Source organism: Danio rerio, chromosome 21 (genome assembly GCF_049306965.1).
Source record: "Danio rerio strain Tuebingen ecotype United States chromosome 21, GRCz12tu, whole genome shotgun sequence".
Lineage (NCBI taxonomy): Eukaryota > Metazoa > Chordata > Actinopteri > Cypriniformes > Danionidae > Danio > Danio rerio.
This window is the reverse complement of record NC_133196.1, coordinates 39,601,206-39,613,986: the sequence shown is the minus strand read 5'-3', so window position 1 is coordinate 39,613,986 and position 12,781 is coordinate 39,601,206. Positions and strand designations below refer to the sequence as shown.

At 36.4% G+C, this 12,781-nt stretch overlaps 1 protein-coding gene and 1 long non-coding RNA gene across 5 annotated transcripts in view; one reads left to right on the top strand and one right to left on the bottom strand.

The window, feature by feature from the left end:
• The window catches only part of sgcd (sarcoglycan, delta (dystrophin-associated glycoprotein)), a 377,956-nt gene that overhangs the window by 93,350 nt on the left and 271,825 nt on the right, over positions 1 to 12,781 (top strand). The window lies entirely within an intron of this gene.
• LOC137489881 (uncharacterized) lies at positions 5,182 to 7,465 on the bottom strand. Its single transcript, XR_011009246.2, has 5 exons — positions 7,364 to 7,465; positions 6,321 to 6,447; positions 6,059 to 6,144; positions 5,716 to 5,758; positions 5,182 to 5,618 (listed from the first exon to the last, which is right to left on the bottom strand). It is a non-coding gene; the product is annotated as an uncharacterized lncRNA (long non-coding RNA).

The window sequence follows — 12,781 nt, the reverse complement described above, 5'->3', positions numbered from 1 at the left end:
GATTAGGCACCGAAAAGCAAAACGCAGCATTTTCCAAGGTATAAAGTCAGGGCAGCAACAGAAAGTTCACCTTTTGATTTCATCTACTGCTCATCTTTTATCTCCTGGAGTGAAGACCTACTTTTTAAATATAAACATCGCATTGCTGATTGATGTTGAAAGCGGCTAATTAAGTTAAGAGCAATTATTGATAATGAAAGCCTAATGATACATTATTTAAATCGAGTGGCACCTTATTCAATAGTTCTGATTGCGCAATGAAGAGACAAGTGTCATTATGTCCCGAGGACTGGATGAATTTTACCAAATCAATTTTAAATTGAGACTGCTTTTTCCATAATTTTAGACTGTAAGTCCATTAAAAGCTGATTATTTTGCTCACATGTCTTACGCACATTCAAACTGAAAAGCTAAGAGAAGCAGGGAGTGGAGAATTCAAAGTCAAGGATTGCAAATTGTCTACAAGCTGGTCGGAGGCTGATTAGCTGCAGCAGCCATAAAATGTATGCTCTCTGAGAAGGTGCCAAGCTTGTTGATGCACATATGCATTATGCTTGATTAATCTGGGAATTGCTTTTCCCTCTATGGTTTAAAACAGGGCTGTCTGATAGACATACAAAAATAAGGTTTTCACTCTGTATTTCTTACTTTTGCCAAAAATAGACAGGATATGATAAAATGATATTTATTAAGTGCCATAGAGCTTCATAATGTGTCATAAGTTGGACATATTGGAAACAAATTCCATTCAGACCATTTGAATCAGTGAATATATAACTGGATACTTCTTCCTATCAAATCAGTGAGTTCCAAATGAAATATACAGTGCATCCGGAAAGTTTTCATTGCTCTTCACTTTTTCCATTTTTTTATTTTTCTTTTATGTTACAGCCTTATTCAAAAATGGATTGAATTCATTTATTTCCTCAGAATTCTACACACACTATCCCATAATGACAATGTGAAAAAAAAAAATTCATTCAGGATGTCTCAGTACATTGCTGCATTCCTCTTTCCCACTATCCTGACTAGTCTTCCAGTTCCTGCTGCTGAAAAACATCCTCACAATAAGATGCTGCCACCACCATACCTTATTGTAAGGATGGTATTAGCCTAGTGATGAGTGGTGTCTAGTTTTCTCCAAACGTAACACCTGGCATTCATTCCAAAGAGTTCAGTTTCAGTCTCATCAGTTTTTTATGGTCTGAGAGTCATTCAGATGTCTTTTGGCAAACTCCAGGTGGGGAGTGGCTTCTGTCAGGCAACTCCACCTGATAGGTGGATTGCTGCACAGATGGTTGTCCTTCTGTAAATTTCTCCTCTCTCTACAGAAGAACACTGGAGCTCAGACAGAGTGACCATCAGGTTATTGATCACCCCCCTGACTAAGGCCCTTCTCCCCCGATCAATCAGTGTATGGCCGGCCAGCTTTAGGAAGAGTCCTGGTGGTTCCAAACATCTTCCACTTACGGATGATGGAGTCCACTGTGCTCATTGGAATTTTCAGAGCTGCAGACATTTTTCTGTAACCTTCCCCAGCCTTCTGCCTCAAGACAATCCTATCTCGGAGGTCTACAGACAGTTCCTCTGTCTTCATGCTTGGTTTGTGCTTTGACATGCACTGTCGACCCTGGGACCTTATATAAACAGGTGTATGCCTTTTCAAATCATGTCCAATCAACTAAATTTTACACAGGTTAACTTCAATTAAGCTGCTTTAACATCTCAAGAATGATCAGTGAGAACAGAAAGTACCTGAGCTCAATTTAGAGCTTCATGGCAAAGGCTGTGAATACTGATGTACATGTGATTTTTTTAGGTTTTGAATTTTAATAAATTTCAAAAAATCTTTTTTTCACATTGTCATTATGGGGTATTGTGTTTTTTTGAGGAATTTTGAGGAAATATTTAATCCATTTTGCAATAAGGCTGTAACAAAGAAATGTGGACAAAGAGAAGCGCTATGAATACTTTCTGGATGCACTGTATCACCTTCCAAAGGGCACTTTGAAGTGAAAACAATCATGGCTGCCCTATTGTAGTAATGTTCTGAAGTGCTAAAAACTGGCTACTTCAAAGGGCCAATGAGAATGAAAGTGTTTAGGGGAACAACTGATGGACACATCAACTGATGGACACATCAGGCCCACATGATCCTTTGCTCAAGAAAGTTGCATTAGTGTCAAATCTGTGTATCCCATTTACAAAGGCTCATCACTAATGCCTTCAAAGATATCACTCGAAAAGGTAGACACGTTAAAGGCATTAGGGCATAGGGATGAGCAAATGGAACCCTGGAAGATGAAATAGGCAAAACCTTCCAAATAGAATGTGCTGCTAGTCACACTTTTAAAATGTATTAATTATTCAGCAAATAAGCACTTCAACAGTTGCCTATAGTTCCGTATAGACAGCAGTTATTTGAATGACTATGAGTAAAACTGTGCAGCATTTGTAGTTGCTGATGTGGAGACTTGTTTAATTGAATGAATAAGCTTCCCTTCACCCTCAGTGGCTGATTACTATCTAATTATCAAATTAAGTCACTGTCAGATGAACAGGATTTTTCAAAAATATCCCCAAGACTAAAAGGCCAACAGAATTATACAATTAATCTTAAGTTTATGGACCCCAATAAAAATTGCCATGCAAAACAATGCTATCTCTATCTCTTTTTAAAATCAGTTCACTTCCCACTTACTAAAAGGTTAATTTATTTTTCAATCAATCAATCAATCAATCAATCAATCAATCAATCAATCAATCAATCAATCAATCAATCAATCAATCAATCAATCAATCAATCAATCAAAAACAAATAACTTCAAAATCCTTGCACATTTAAAAACAACCAGTTATTGAAACCAGTATTAATGAATTATTATTATTATTCATTCATTCATTCATTTTCTTTTCGGCTCAGTCCTTTTATTAATCCTAAATTAAGCGGATTCCCTTCCAGCCGCAAACCATCTCTGGGAAACATCCTCACACACTCATTCGTACTCATACAACCGAAACCGAAGCACCCGGAGGAAACCCACACGAACGCAGGGAGAACATGCAAACTCCACACAGAAACGCCAACTGACCCAGCCGAGGCTCGAACCAGCAGTTTGCTACCACTTGTAGTAGTAGTAGTAGTAGTATTTTTATTATTATTATTATTATTATGGGCAGCATGAAGCACAGGAATTAAGCCAAAAAGAAAATTATTATTATTATTATTATCAGTAGAGGCGCAAGCTTAATTGGCGGTCTAGGCAGCTTTGCTGCCCTCACAGTGTTCGTGTTGCTCTTTTACAGACGAAAGTGTAGGTTGGTGGTGTGTCGCGGACAAAAGTGAAATGCAGGGGGGGAAGTTGGGTATAGCGGACGAAAGGGAATAGCGGGTAAGGTGTATGTAAGGGGGATGTGTCGAGGACGAAAGTGAAGTCCGGTGGTCGGAAGGGGGTTGGTAGAGGGTTTGTCTCCAGGGTTGTCGCCCACATTGCCCATGCCTAAATCCACCACTGATTAATACTATTATTATTGTAATTATTATTATTATTATTATTAGTAGTAGTAGTAGTAGTTGTAGTAGTAGTAGTAGAAGAAGAAAGTAAAAGAAATGACCTGCACATAAAAGTCAAACTATACTTTCTAAAATCCTTTGTTTTTTTTACAAATTCTCAAGAAAAGAATAACTTTTAAATGGAAACCTGGCAAAGATGAAGCTCAAACATTATTATGCGGATACTTTGCATGAGAAAGTCCCATCCATCAATTTCGGTTTGTGTCATAAACCAAAACTTTTTTTGTAGCATAAGTTGGGCTTCCTGGAGGAAAGAGTGCGGTATTAAGTTCGGTATAATTTGTCTTCATCAGATTCATGCAAGACAGTGAGCTTTTAGCAGCTGCAGATGGGAAACTCTCTCCTGAACTAGCTGATGTTTGAGTCAAGATAATCACGCACTTCAGTTCTCAAGTAATGATTCAGAACTGGTTTTATTTTATTTATTTATTGTTTATTATTTTTTTATTATTATTCTCTCTAAGATCTCATATGTGTTTATGGGCAAAGCATCTAAAGAAAGCACAGCAGGTGGTTTATATTCTTCACACTTCTGTTTGAATTGCCATGGTTCCATGGTCTCATAAATTGTTTATATATGTGATGTAGCTGTTATGTTCTCTTTTCCTTTACGTTGTGAAGGGCATTAATATTTCATTAAGCTTTTAGGTTTGTGTCAGGGGATCACGATTCACACATTTTTACTAACATGAACATTGTAGGTTTGACAACTGGGCCTTTTAGCTGAGAATAACTAATGAGTATTCCGCCTCGGATTTTCATAAACTAAAAGGATAGTTTCTTACTAAAATAAAATAAGCCAATTCAGGCTTTGTTTACTCACTCTGTTTTCCAAGCCCATACGACTTTATGTGGAACAAAAAAAGATAAACTTTGTAGATTCGACTCGCTGCTTATTTTTTTTCCAGTTAAAAAAAGTGGAGACTGAAGCTTCAAAAAGGTGGCAAATGGCTTGTTCTTTTGAGCTTTAAATGCATTTGTAAGTCAATTGTTAAGATTGGTAAACTGGATAATTTCAGACGAAATATGTTTTAATGACAGAAAAATGTTAATTTGAGAATCTAAGTTGAAGTTAGAAATGTATTTGTGGTCACACTTTATTTTGATGATCCGTTTGTTGAATTTAAGTTACATTGCAACTATATGTCAACTAATTCTCATTAGATTATAAGTAGACTGTTGGGTTGGGGTTAGTGTAAAACATGCACTTGCAAAGTTTCTTATTTTCAGTTAAATGTCTGTTGAAGGAGCAGTATCAACAGATATTACACAGCAAAATATGGGGACCCAAAACAACTCTATGGGTGTTAATTTCAACACTTTGAAAGTGTCTCATGGGGTCCACTCAAAACAGACTTAAATCAACACTTTCAAAAGGGTTGGCACATTGACACCGAAGTAAGGGTTAATTTTAACTCAGGGCAGAGTTAAAAAATGTAACTATATTTAACACCACCTGGTGTAATATATTATTTTATTCAACTCTCTTGAGTGTAAATATGGTAAAAAGGTCAAATAGACTGTAAATTACAAAATAAAAAACATTTTATTTGAAAACATTCACAACTTCACAACACAATTCATTCAGTTTTTAAAATGCAACAATGTCAAATTTGCTTTAAATGTTTTATTAGTAAAGACAGTATCAACAAAATATGATGTCCAAACTTGATGTTTCATCAGAGCAATTTGAGAGTTCAATATATCGTCACTCATAGTTTTCTTCTGAACGCATAGTTTTCTTCTGAAATTACATTTTGAACAACTTGGCGTGCAAATCTTTCACTTCTGGTGTTTCCTTGGTCCTCCATATCAAACACAGCAGTTTAAATGAAGGTATAAATGCTGTAAACTTGTGTGAAAACAAACTGGAGCTAGGAAATCTCATCAAGCATGTCCTGTGAAAGATGTGCTTCCCAGCCACAGGATGACCTTTTTATCCATGACGATGTACAGTAGTAGCTGCTGATCGCTCGTCTGTTGGTTCCTGATGCACGCATATAGGGTGATGCTCATCTAAGAACTCTTCAAGACTCCAGCATGACTAAGAAAAATGTTTGAAAACAAATTGCAATCAAATTCTATGATATATTTAAAAGAACATTTAAAGTAAATAAAACATTCAAGAAATCTAAACTCACCTTTTGAAAATCTTCATGATGATCCACAACTTGACTCTCCCTGCTAGTTGAGGTGACAGGATATAGAAAAGTAGAAAAAACACATACATCACTGTTGGATCTCCAAAAACAATTAGGTTAATCACTATGACTAGAACTGGAAAAACAGGCAGCTGTCTGTCCAGAATCCTGAATTTAACACAACACTTGAAGCAAAATTGAGAGGATCTTAAAATCTTTTATATCATTTAGTGATGCTGACTTCCCCAAAATATTGGCCACAGTGTAAAAAATATTCATAAACTTACAGTTTTCTGTAAGCGTGTGCTTGCGTGTGTGTGTGTGTGTGTGCGTGTTTCTTTACCAGATTCAACTTGTTAGGCCCTTTCAGGTCCAGTATTGACGCCACCTTTCCTGGAGTCTAGCAGATGTTTCAGGTCCAAATATAATCTAAAATATTAGGATAAGCAGAAGAGGAAAAGTGCAAAGCAAAGAGCAAAACATTATTTAAGTAACAGTTCACCCACAATACAAAACTTATCACCTTCATGTAATTTGTTATTCTCTAATGCTCTAATACCCTCTCAGCTTATTGTAAAACAAATACAGAACTTTATTAAACATACCTTCATTATTATCACCACATATGACCAAGAAGATGTGCTTGGTCATTTCACCAACTCTGGAAATACACCATCCGTCTCTAATCAGCCACCGTCACAGGGTCTTGTGTTATTGTACAGAGAACTGTGGCTGTTAAAAAACAACAACACATTAGTATCTAACACATATGCATAACCTTCAGATAAAAAAGAGAGATGAACATCACAAAGTATGCCTCACACTTTTTCAGATATCTTTTGATTCAGATGTTGATTATTGATAATAAATCTACAAATCAAACCTGTATCATTATTAGGCTGCTCAAATATGAATCAGTTGATTAATTTTACAGACAGGTGGCTGTTTACAACGCACTAATAAAACTGAAATGTTGTGTACATGCTAAGTTTAGCCTATAGTTTTAAGCACAATATCATGCGGGAAAAAAAGCTTGACTAAGATGTTCCTGACAACAGAAATAGCCTAACTTACTAACGTCAGACATCCCGAGTTGGGAAAAGTCATTTTCGGGGGATACAGAGTTGATTTGCGGGAAGTAGCGGGAGAGATGAGTACCTAAAGAGCAATGGGATGAGTTGCGCGCGACGTACCTGAAGAGCTGGGAGGGATGCGGTGGAGAGGGGCGTGCAAAGTGTTTAATGACCGGGCGGGAGACGCGCGATTTCCGGGAGATGATCATTCATTTGCGGGCATCTAATTGGGCATCTGGGAGTCTCTGTGCATTTGCGGGATAACGTTAACGTTAGTCCCGCAACTTCCGGGAGACTTCTGTAACGTTAAATGTCAGATAAAGTGCAAACGCGGTCATTCAAAGACATTAATGTTAACATTCCGACTTTAATGGTTGTCAACACTTAATATAATTCAAGCGTACGTTATCACACGAGTCTAAGTTATGGACTAACGGTATATGGACGGCCACGAATGAACCATTTTAAAAGGGCCGCGGTGTTTAAAATAACCAAATTAACGTACACGAATAACAAACAATCATTTGTTTCAGTCAGGAAGCCTTTTACAAGTAAGCATATGTTCATTTACTCACCAGATATGTTTTAGAAACTCTCCAGAGCTTATGGAAACCGTCCTGTGTTGCCGTTAGCATCCGGGCAGAGTAGGCTAACGTTAGGCGGCTCCGGGGATTCCCTCGCTAGTTTGCTTGGAATTAAAGGAGAAGTGTCGATTTTATTTTACAGATGGGTAACAACGCACAAAATGGCATTAAGCGTGACAGAAATGTGTTGAACATGTACATTTGCTGTTTTTATGCACTATGTATGCGTGAGCATATAAAAACATTCTTGAAAAGAAGTCAATAGTAATGCAGTTAAGCTAGATACACAAACGACCATGAATGAACCGCAGAAGTTTAAAATTGTAACTCCATTCTAAAGTTATTAACTTAACAACATGTTTACAACTGTATTTCCTTAAAGAAAGTCAGTAAAATACCAACATTTAGGTAGTTTGACTCACCAGTTGCTGTTCTAAATCTCAGATGGAAAATGGCGTCTGGAAAATTCTTTAGTGACTGGGGCTGCATGAATTCCCGGATGTTGGAAATAACACCACCAAGTGTTGAAAAGATAACTCCTTGATTTCGCACTGAATAAAAACAATTCTAACTCTTATTATATTCATTTATCAAAATCTAACTCTTTAACGTCAACACTTTACTCTCAAAAGCTTCAACACCGAGAATTTAACTCTGATGAATTTGCTGTGTAAGTAGACAGTCTAATACTCAAATGGACCATCAAAATAAAGTGTTACCTATTTTTTTAATGTGGGTCACCTGACGAAATTATTAAATAAACAATAAATAAATAAATAACCCAAAATAATATATATACATTTTATAGGCATTACTCTATAATAATGCAAGCTTTTAAATTCATTTTACATCAATAAATTATTTCAAATAGTCATTAAGTGTGTCTGATTTAAGGATTAAAATAACCTGAGGCTCTAAAAAAAATTAATAAATAAATAAAGGTATTTATCATCCTCTTGAGGGTTTATTAATACACTTTATTATAACACTAAAAAACACTAATGTTTACTAAAAATTACTAGTTTTTGTTCTCTTAATTTGATGGTCTGTTTGATGAATTTAAGTTACATTGCATCTGCATTCCAACTGATTCTCATTAGATTATGAGTACACTGTTAGGCTGGGATTAGGGTTAGTGTAAGTTGACATGTACTTGCAAAGTTTCTTATATTTGGTTAATTGTCTGTTTAGCAACAGTATCAACAGATATTAAGCAGACAGTCTACTTGTACTCAAATGGACCATAAAAATAAAGTGTTACCATATTTGTTTCTTGATATGATCACACTGTAGTTAAATGATCGGAATGGGGCAGTTACAAGAATATTGTGCTGTCCATGAGTTGAGTATATAATCAATAGGACTATATAAACCATTAAAGACAGCTTCATCATCTGTTTGTATGCCTCTATAAAAACTGGCCTTGAAGGACTGCCTTTTGAGCAACCAGAAGGAATCATTTTATTCTGTATTTTAATGCTAATATATATAATATAAATATATCACATTTATATATGTACACTCACCGGCCACTTTATTAAGTACACCTTACTATTACCGGGTTGGAGCAAGGCATTTGCGCCCACAGAATTGCCGCTTACTGGATATTTTCACTTTTTCTGACTGTTCTCTCTAAACCCTAGAGATGGTTGTGCGTGAAAATCCTAGTAAACCAGCAGTTTCTGAAACCTCATACCAGCCCATCTGGCACTGATAACCATGCCACGTCGTGGCATGCCATGCCATGCCAGATCGTCTCGAACATGCCTACATGCCTAAATGCATTGAATTGCTGCCATGTCATTGGCTGATTGGAAATTTGTTTTAACAAGCAGTTGGACAGGTGTACCTAATGAAGGGGCGGGTGAGTGTATATATGTAATGTATTTGTTAACACTTTTTTACTAAACTAACATAAATACTTATATACTTATACACTCTATATATATATATATATATATATATATATATATATATATATATATATATATATATATATATATATATATATATATGTTTATATAATCTTAGGATGAGTTAACAGTACTATTCCATCATAGAAAGTCAAACTGATTTGCAAAGCGATGAGGCTGAATAAATAATGACCAAATTTTCTTTCTTCCTCTTTTTTTTTGTTCTTTTTTGGTGAACTTTTAACTTTTAAATGATCGTTCTGATGCACAAGGTGTTGAACAATAACTCCAATTTGATTCATTGCGGTTATTTTGAGGAAAATTGGAAAACTAATGGGCTTCCGGAATTTTTAAATGACGTGATAAATGGATGCTTGATTGTTACAAAGTGTCTCCTGTAGAGATATTCTTCATACTTTCTCTCTGAACAATATCAGTATGCCTCTGTGTCACGTTAAAGCTTGTGCTAGTGCTGAAACCAGATAGAAAGGTCACTTCGCCCTTAAGTTACAGTATTAGAATTGGATTTTCCCATGTTGGAGCTTTTGTTAGGAGTTCTGTACCATGTTAGAGGAAGGTCAAACATTGGTTCTTGGCTGATTACACCATGACTGTGCCATTAATCACAACTGCACCCGGCAGTGAAGTCCTATAGTTCAGAGAAGCACTGAGACAGAACCGAACTGTGGAGGACAGCGATGGAAGGGCAGCTCAGATTTTTTTTCTGATTGACAGATGGAACAATGCAGCAGATGCTGGCAGCAGTTTAGAGTTAAACATCACATGGATGGAGGAAGCTGTGAGTAGCAAACTAAAGTGACAGCCACTATTCATAGTTACACACACATAGTGTTTTCTTTCAAAATGTTTTATTTTCATATTTATTCAAATTTTTGGTTCAAATTTTTGTTAAATGTTCTAATTTTCAAAAACATCATCAACAACAAAATAATAATACTGCAAATCAAGGGCAAGCCCAGATCATAGGCTGTAAAAAGAAGTATTGACGTAGCATCTGTGGTCACCCCTGTTTTTTCTTGTCTTTTTTAGTTTAATTTACTTACATATTATTTTTTTTTACCTGCCATAATGTCAGCATCTTAACTGATTTGGTAGGCTTTTGATTGTAAAATGTTGAGTTTATTCGAAAAAATGTAATTACAAATCAAAATGAATCTTCAAGTCATTGCGCCAACCACGCATTACTACAGGGTAATTACAAATGGGCAAAGAGGCGGGGCATGGGCGGAGTTTGAGATGCCTGATTGCATTTTGATTAGATTGGGTTTGTTTTGGGTGAAATGCTAAGCTGTGTGTTCACACAGACTTTCGCTCTTGCCACCCTGTCGAAAACGTTGTTGAATTCCCAACTCCACTGACGAGAGTGTCTAAATTTGCTACACTGATCTCATGTTTAAAGCAGCTGTTGAAGCATAGCAGCAAATCAGTTACAGTCTCACATAATAAACAGGCTTCCTAGCATGAAAACGAAGCATGCTTTTTATCAAACTCATTTAACTATGGAAGATCAAGTTGTTGTGTATAATGTGACTTTGCTCTACTTAGTCGATGTGTCCATATGTCTGAAATATTCTAAAGCAGCAATACTGTTTGATACTGTCATAAGTTGCCATGACTTTCCTGCAGTTTTTGGAAAAAAATACATATATCTTGACCAAGCAGCAACCTCCCGCTCTACCTCGTGAAATTAGCAAGGAAGTAAATGAACCTTATTCCAAAATGAATTAAATTAATTTATTTCCTTAAAATTCTACACGCAATACCTCATAATGACAATGTGAAAAAGATTTTACAGTGAAGCATGGTGTTGGCAGCATCATGCTGTGGGGATGTTTTTCAGCATCAGGAACTGGAAGACTAGTCAGGATAGAGGGAAAGATGAATGCAGCAATGTACAGAGACTTCCTGAATGAAAACCTGCTTCAGAGTGCTCTTTACCTTAGACTGGAGCGATGGTTCATCTTCCAGCAGGACAATGACCCAAAGCACACTGCCAACATATCAATGGAGTGGCTTTACAACAACTAGGTAAATGTCCTTAAGTAGCCCAGCCAGAGCCCAGACCTAAATCCTATTGAACATCTCTGGAGAGATCTGAAAATGGCTGTACACTGTCGCTTTCCATCCAACCTGATAGAGCTTGAGAGGTACTGCAAAGAGGAAATTGCCAAAGACAGGTGAGCCAAGCTTGTGGCATCATATTCAAAAAGACTTGAGGCTGTAATTGCAGCCAAAGGTGCATAAACAAAGTATTGAGCAAAGGCTGTGAATACTTATGCACATGTGATTTTTCAGCTTTTTTATTTTCAATAAATTTTGCAATTTTAAGAATCTTTTTTTCACATTGTCATTATGGGATATTGTGTGTAGAATAAAAAAAAAGATTAAAGCTGTAGCATAAATATGTGGAAAAAAAAGTTTAGCTCTATGAATACTTTCCGGATGCAATGTAAATATCAGTGCAATTAAAGGCTGCTGCTCGTATTTAAAGGCATAGTTAACCCAAAAAATATGGCTTCCACTTGCTCTAAGCTTTTAGTTTTTTTTTTTTTTCTTTGAGGTGTGTTGGAAACTGGTTTATTCCTACTATGAAAATCTATGGTCAGTTCCCACTGGTATAGTTCAGAGAAGCACTGAGACCGAGATGAACTCTGAAGGAAAGCACTGGAGGGCAGCTCAGTTTCATTCTGATTGACAGCTGAAACAACACAACAGATGCTGGCAGCAGTTTAGAGTTAAAACATCACATGGAGTGAGGATGTTTTGGATAGTACACTTAAGTGACAGACAGTGTGTATCTTTCAAAACTGCTCTCCATCCTCCCTGGCATTGCTAAATTTTTTTCAGAGGCTTCTTGTCCACACAGAAACACAGAAAAACAAATAAAACACTCCTATTATTATTATTATTATTATTCATTCATTTTATTGTCGGCTTAGTCCCGTTATTAATCCGGGGTCGCCAGAACGGAATGAACTTATCCAACTTATCCAGCAAGTTTCTACACAACCCATATCTGGGAAACATCCACACACACACATTCAATGCGGACAATTTAGCCTACCCAATTCACCGGTACCGCATGTCTTTGGACTGTGGAGGAAACCGGAGCACCCGGAGGAAACCCACGAGAACGCAGGGAGAACATGCAAACTCCACACAGAAATGCGAACTGAGCCGAGGCTCAAACCAGCGACCCAGTGACCTTCTTACTGTGAGGCAACAGCACTACCTACGACGCCACTGCTTCTCCCTATTATTATTATTATTATTATTATTATTATTATTATTATTATTATCATTGCTGCTGTTGTTGTTGTTGTTGTATAACAGTATACTGCTTATATTAATTACTGTTTGCATTTTTATATACCTTTTAAATTATTAGTTATACATATAAAATGATGAAACAAAATGACATGACTAAAAATGTATTAAAAATATAAAATGACTAGGAATGCTTCCGAAGTGCTGA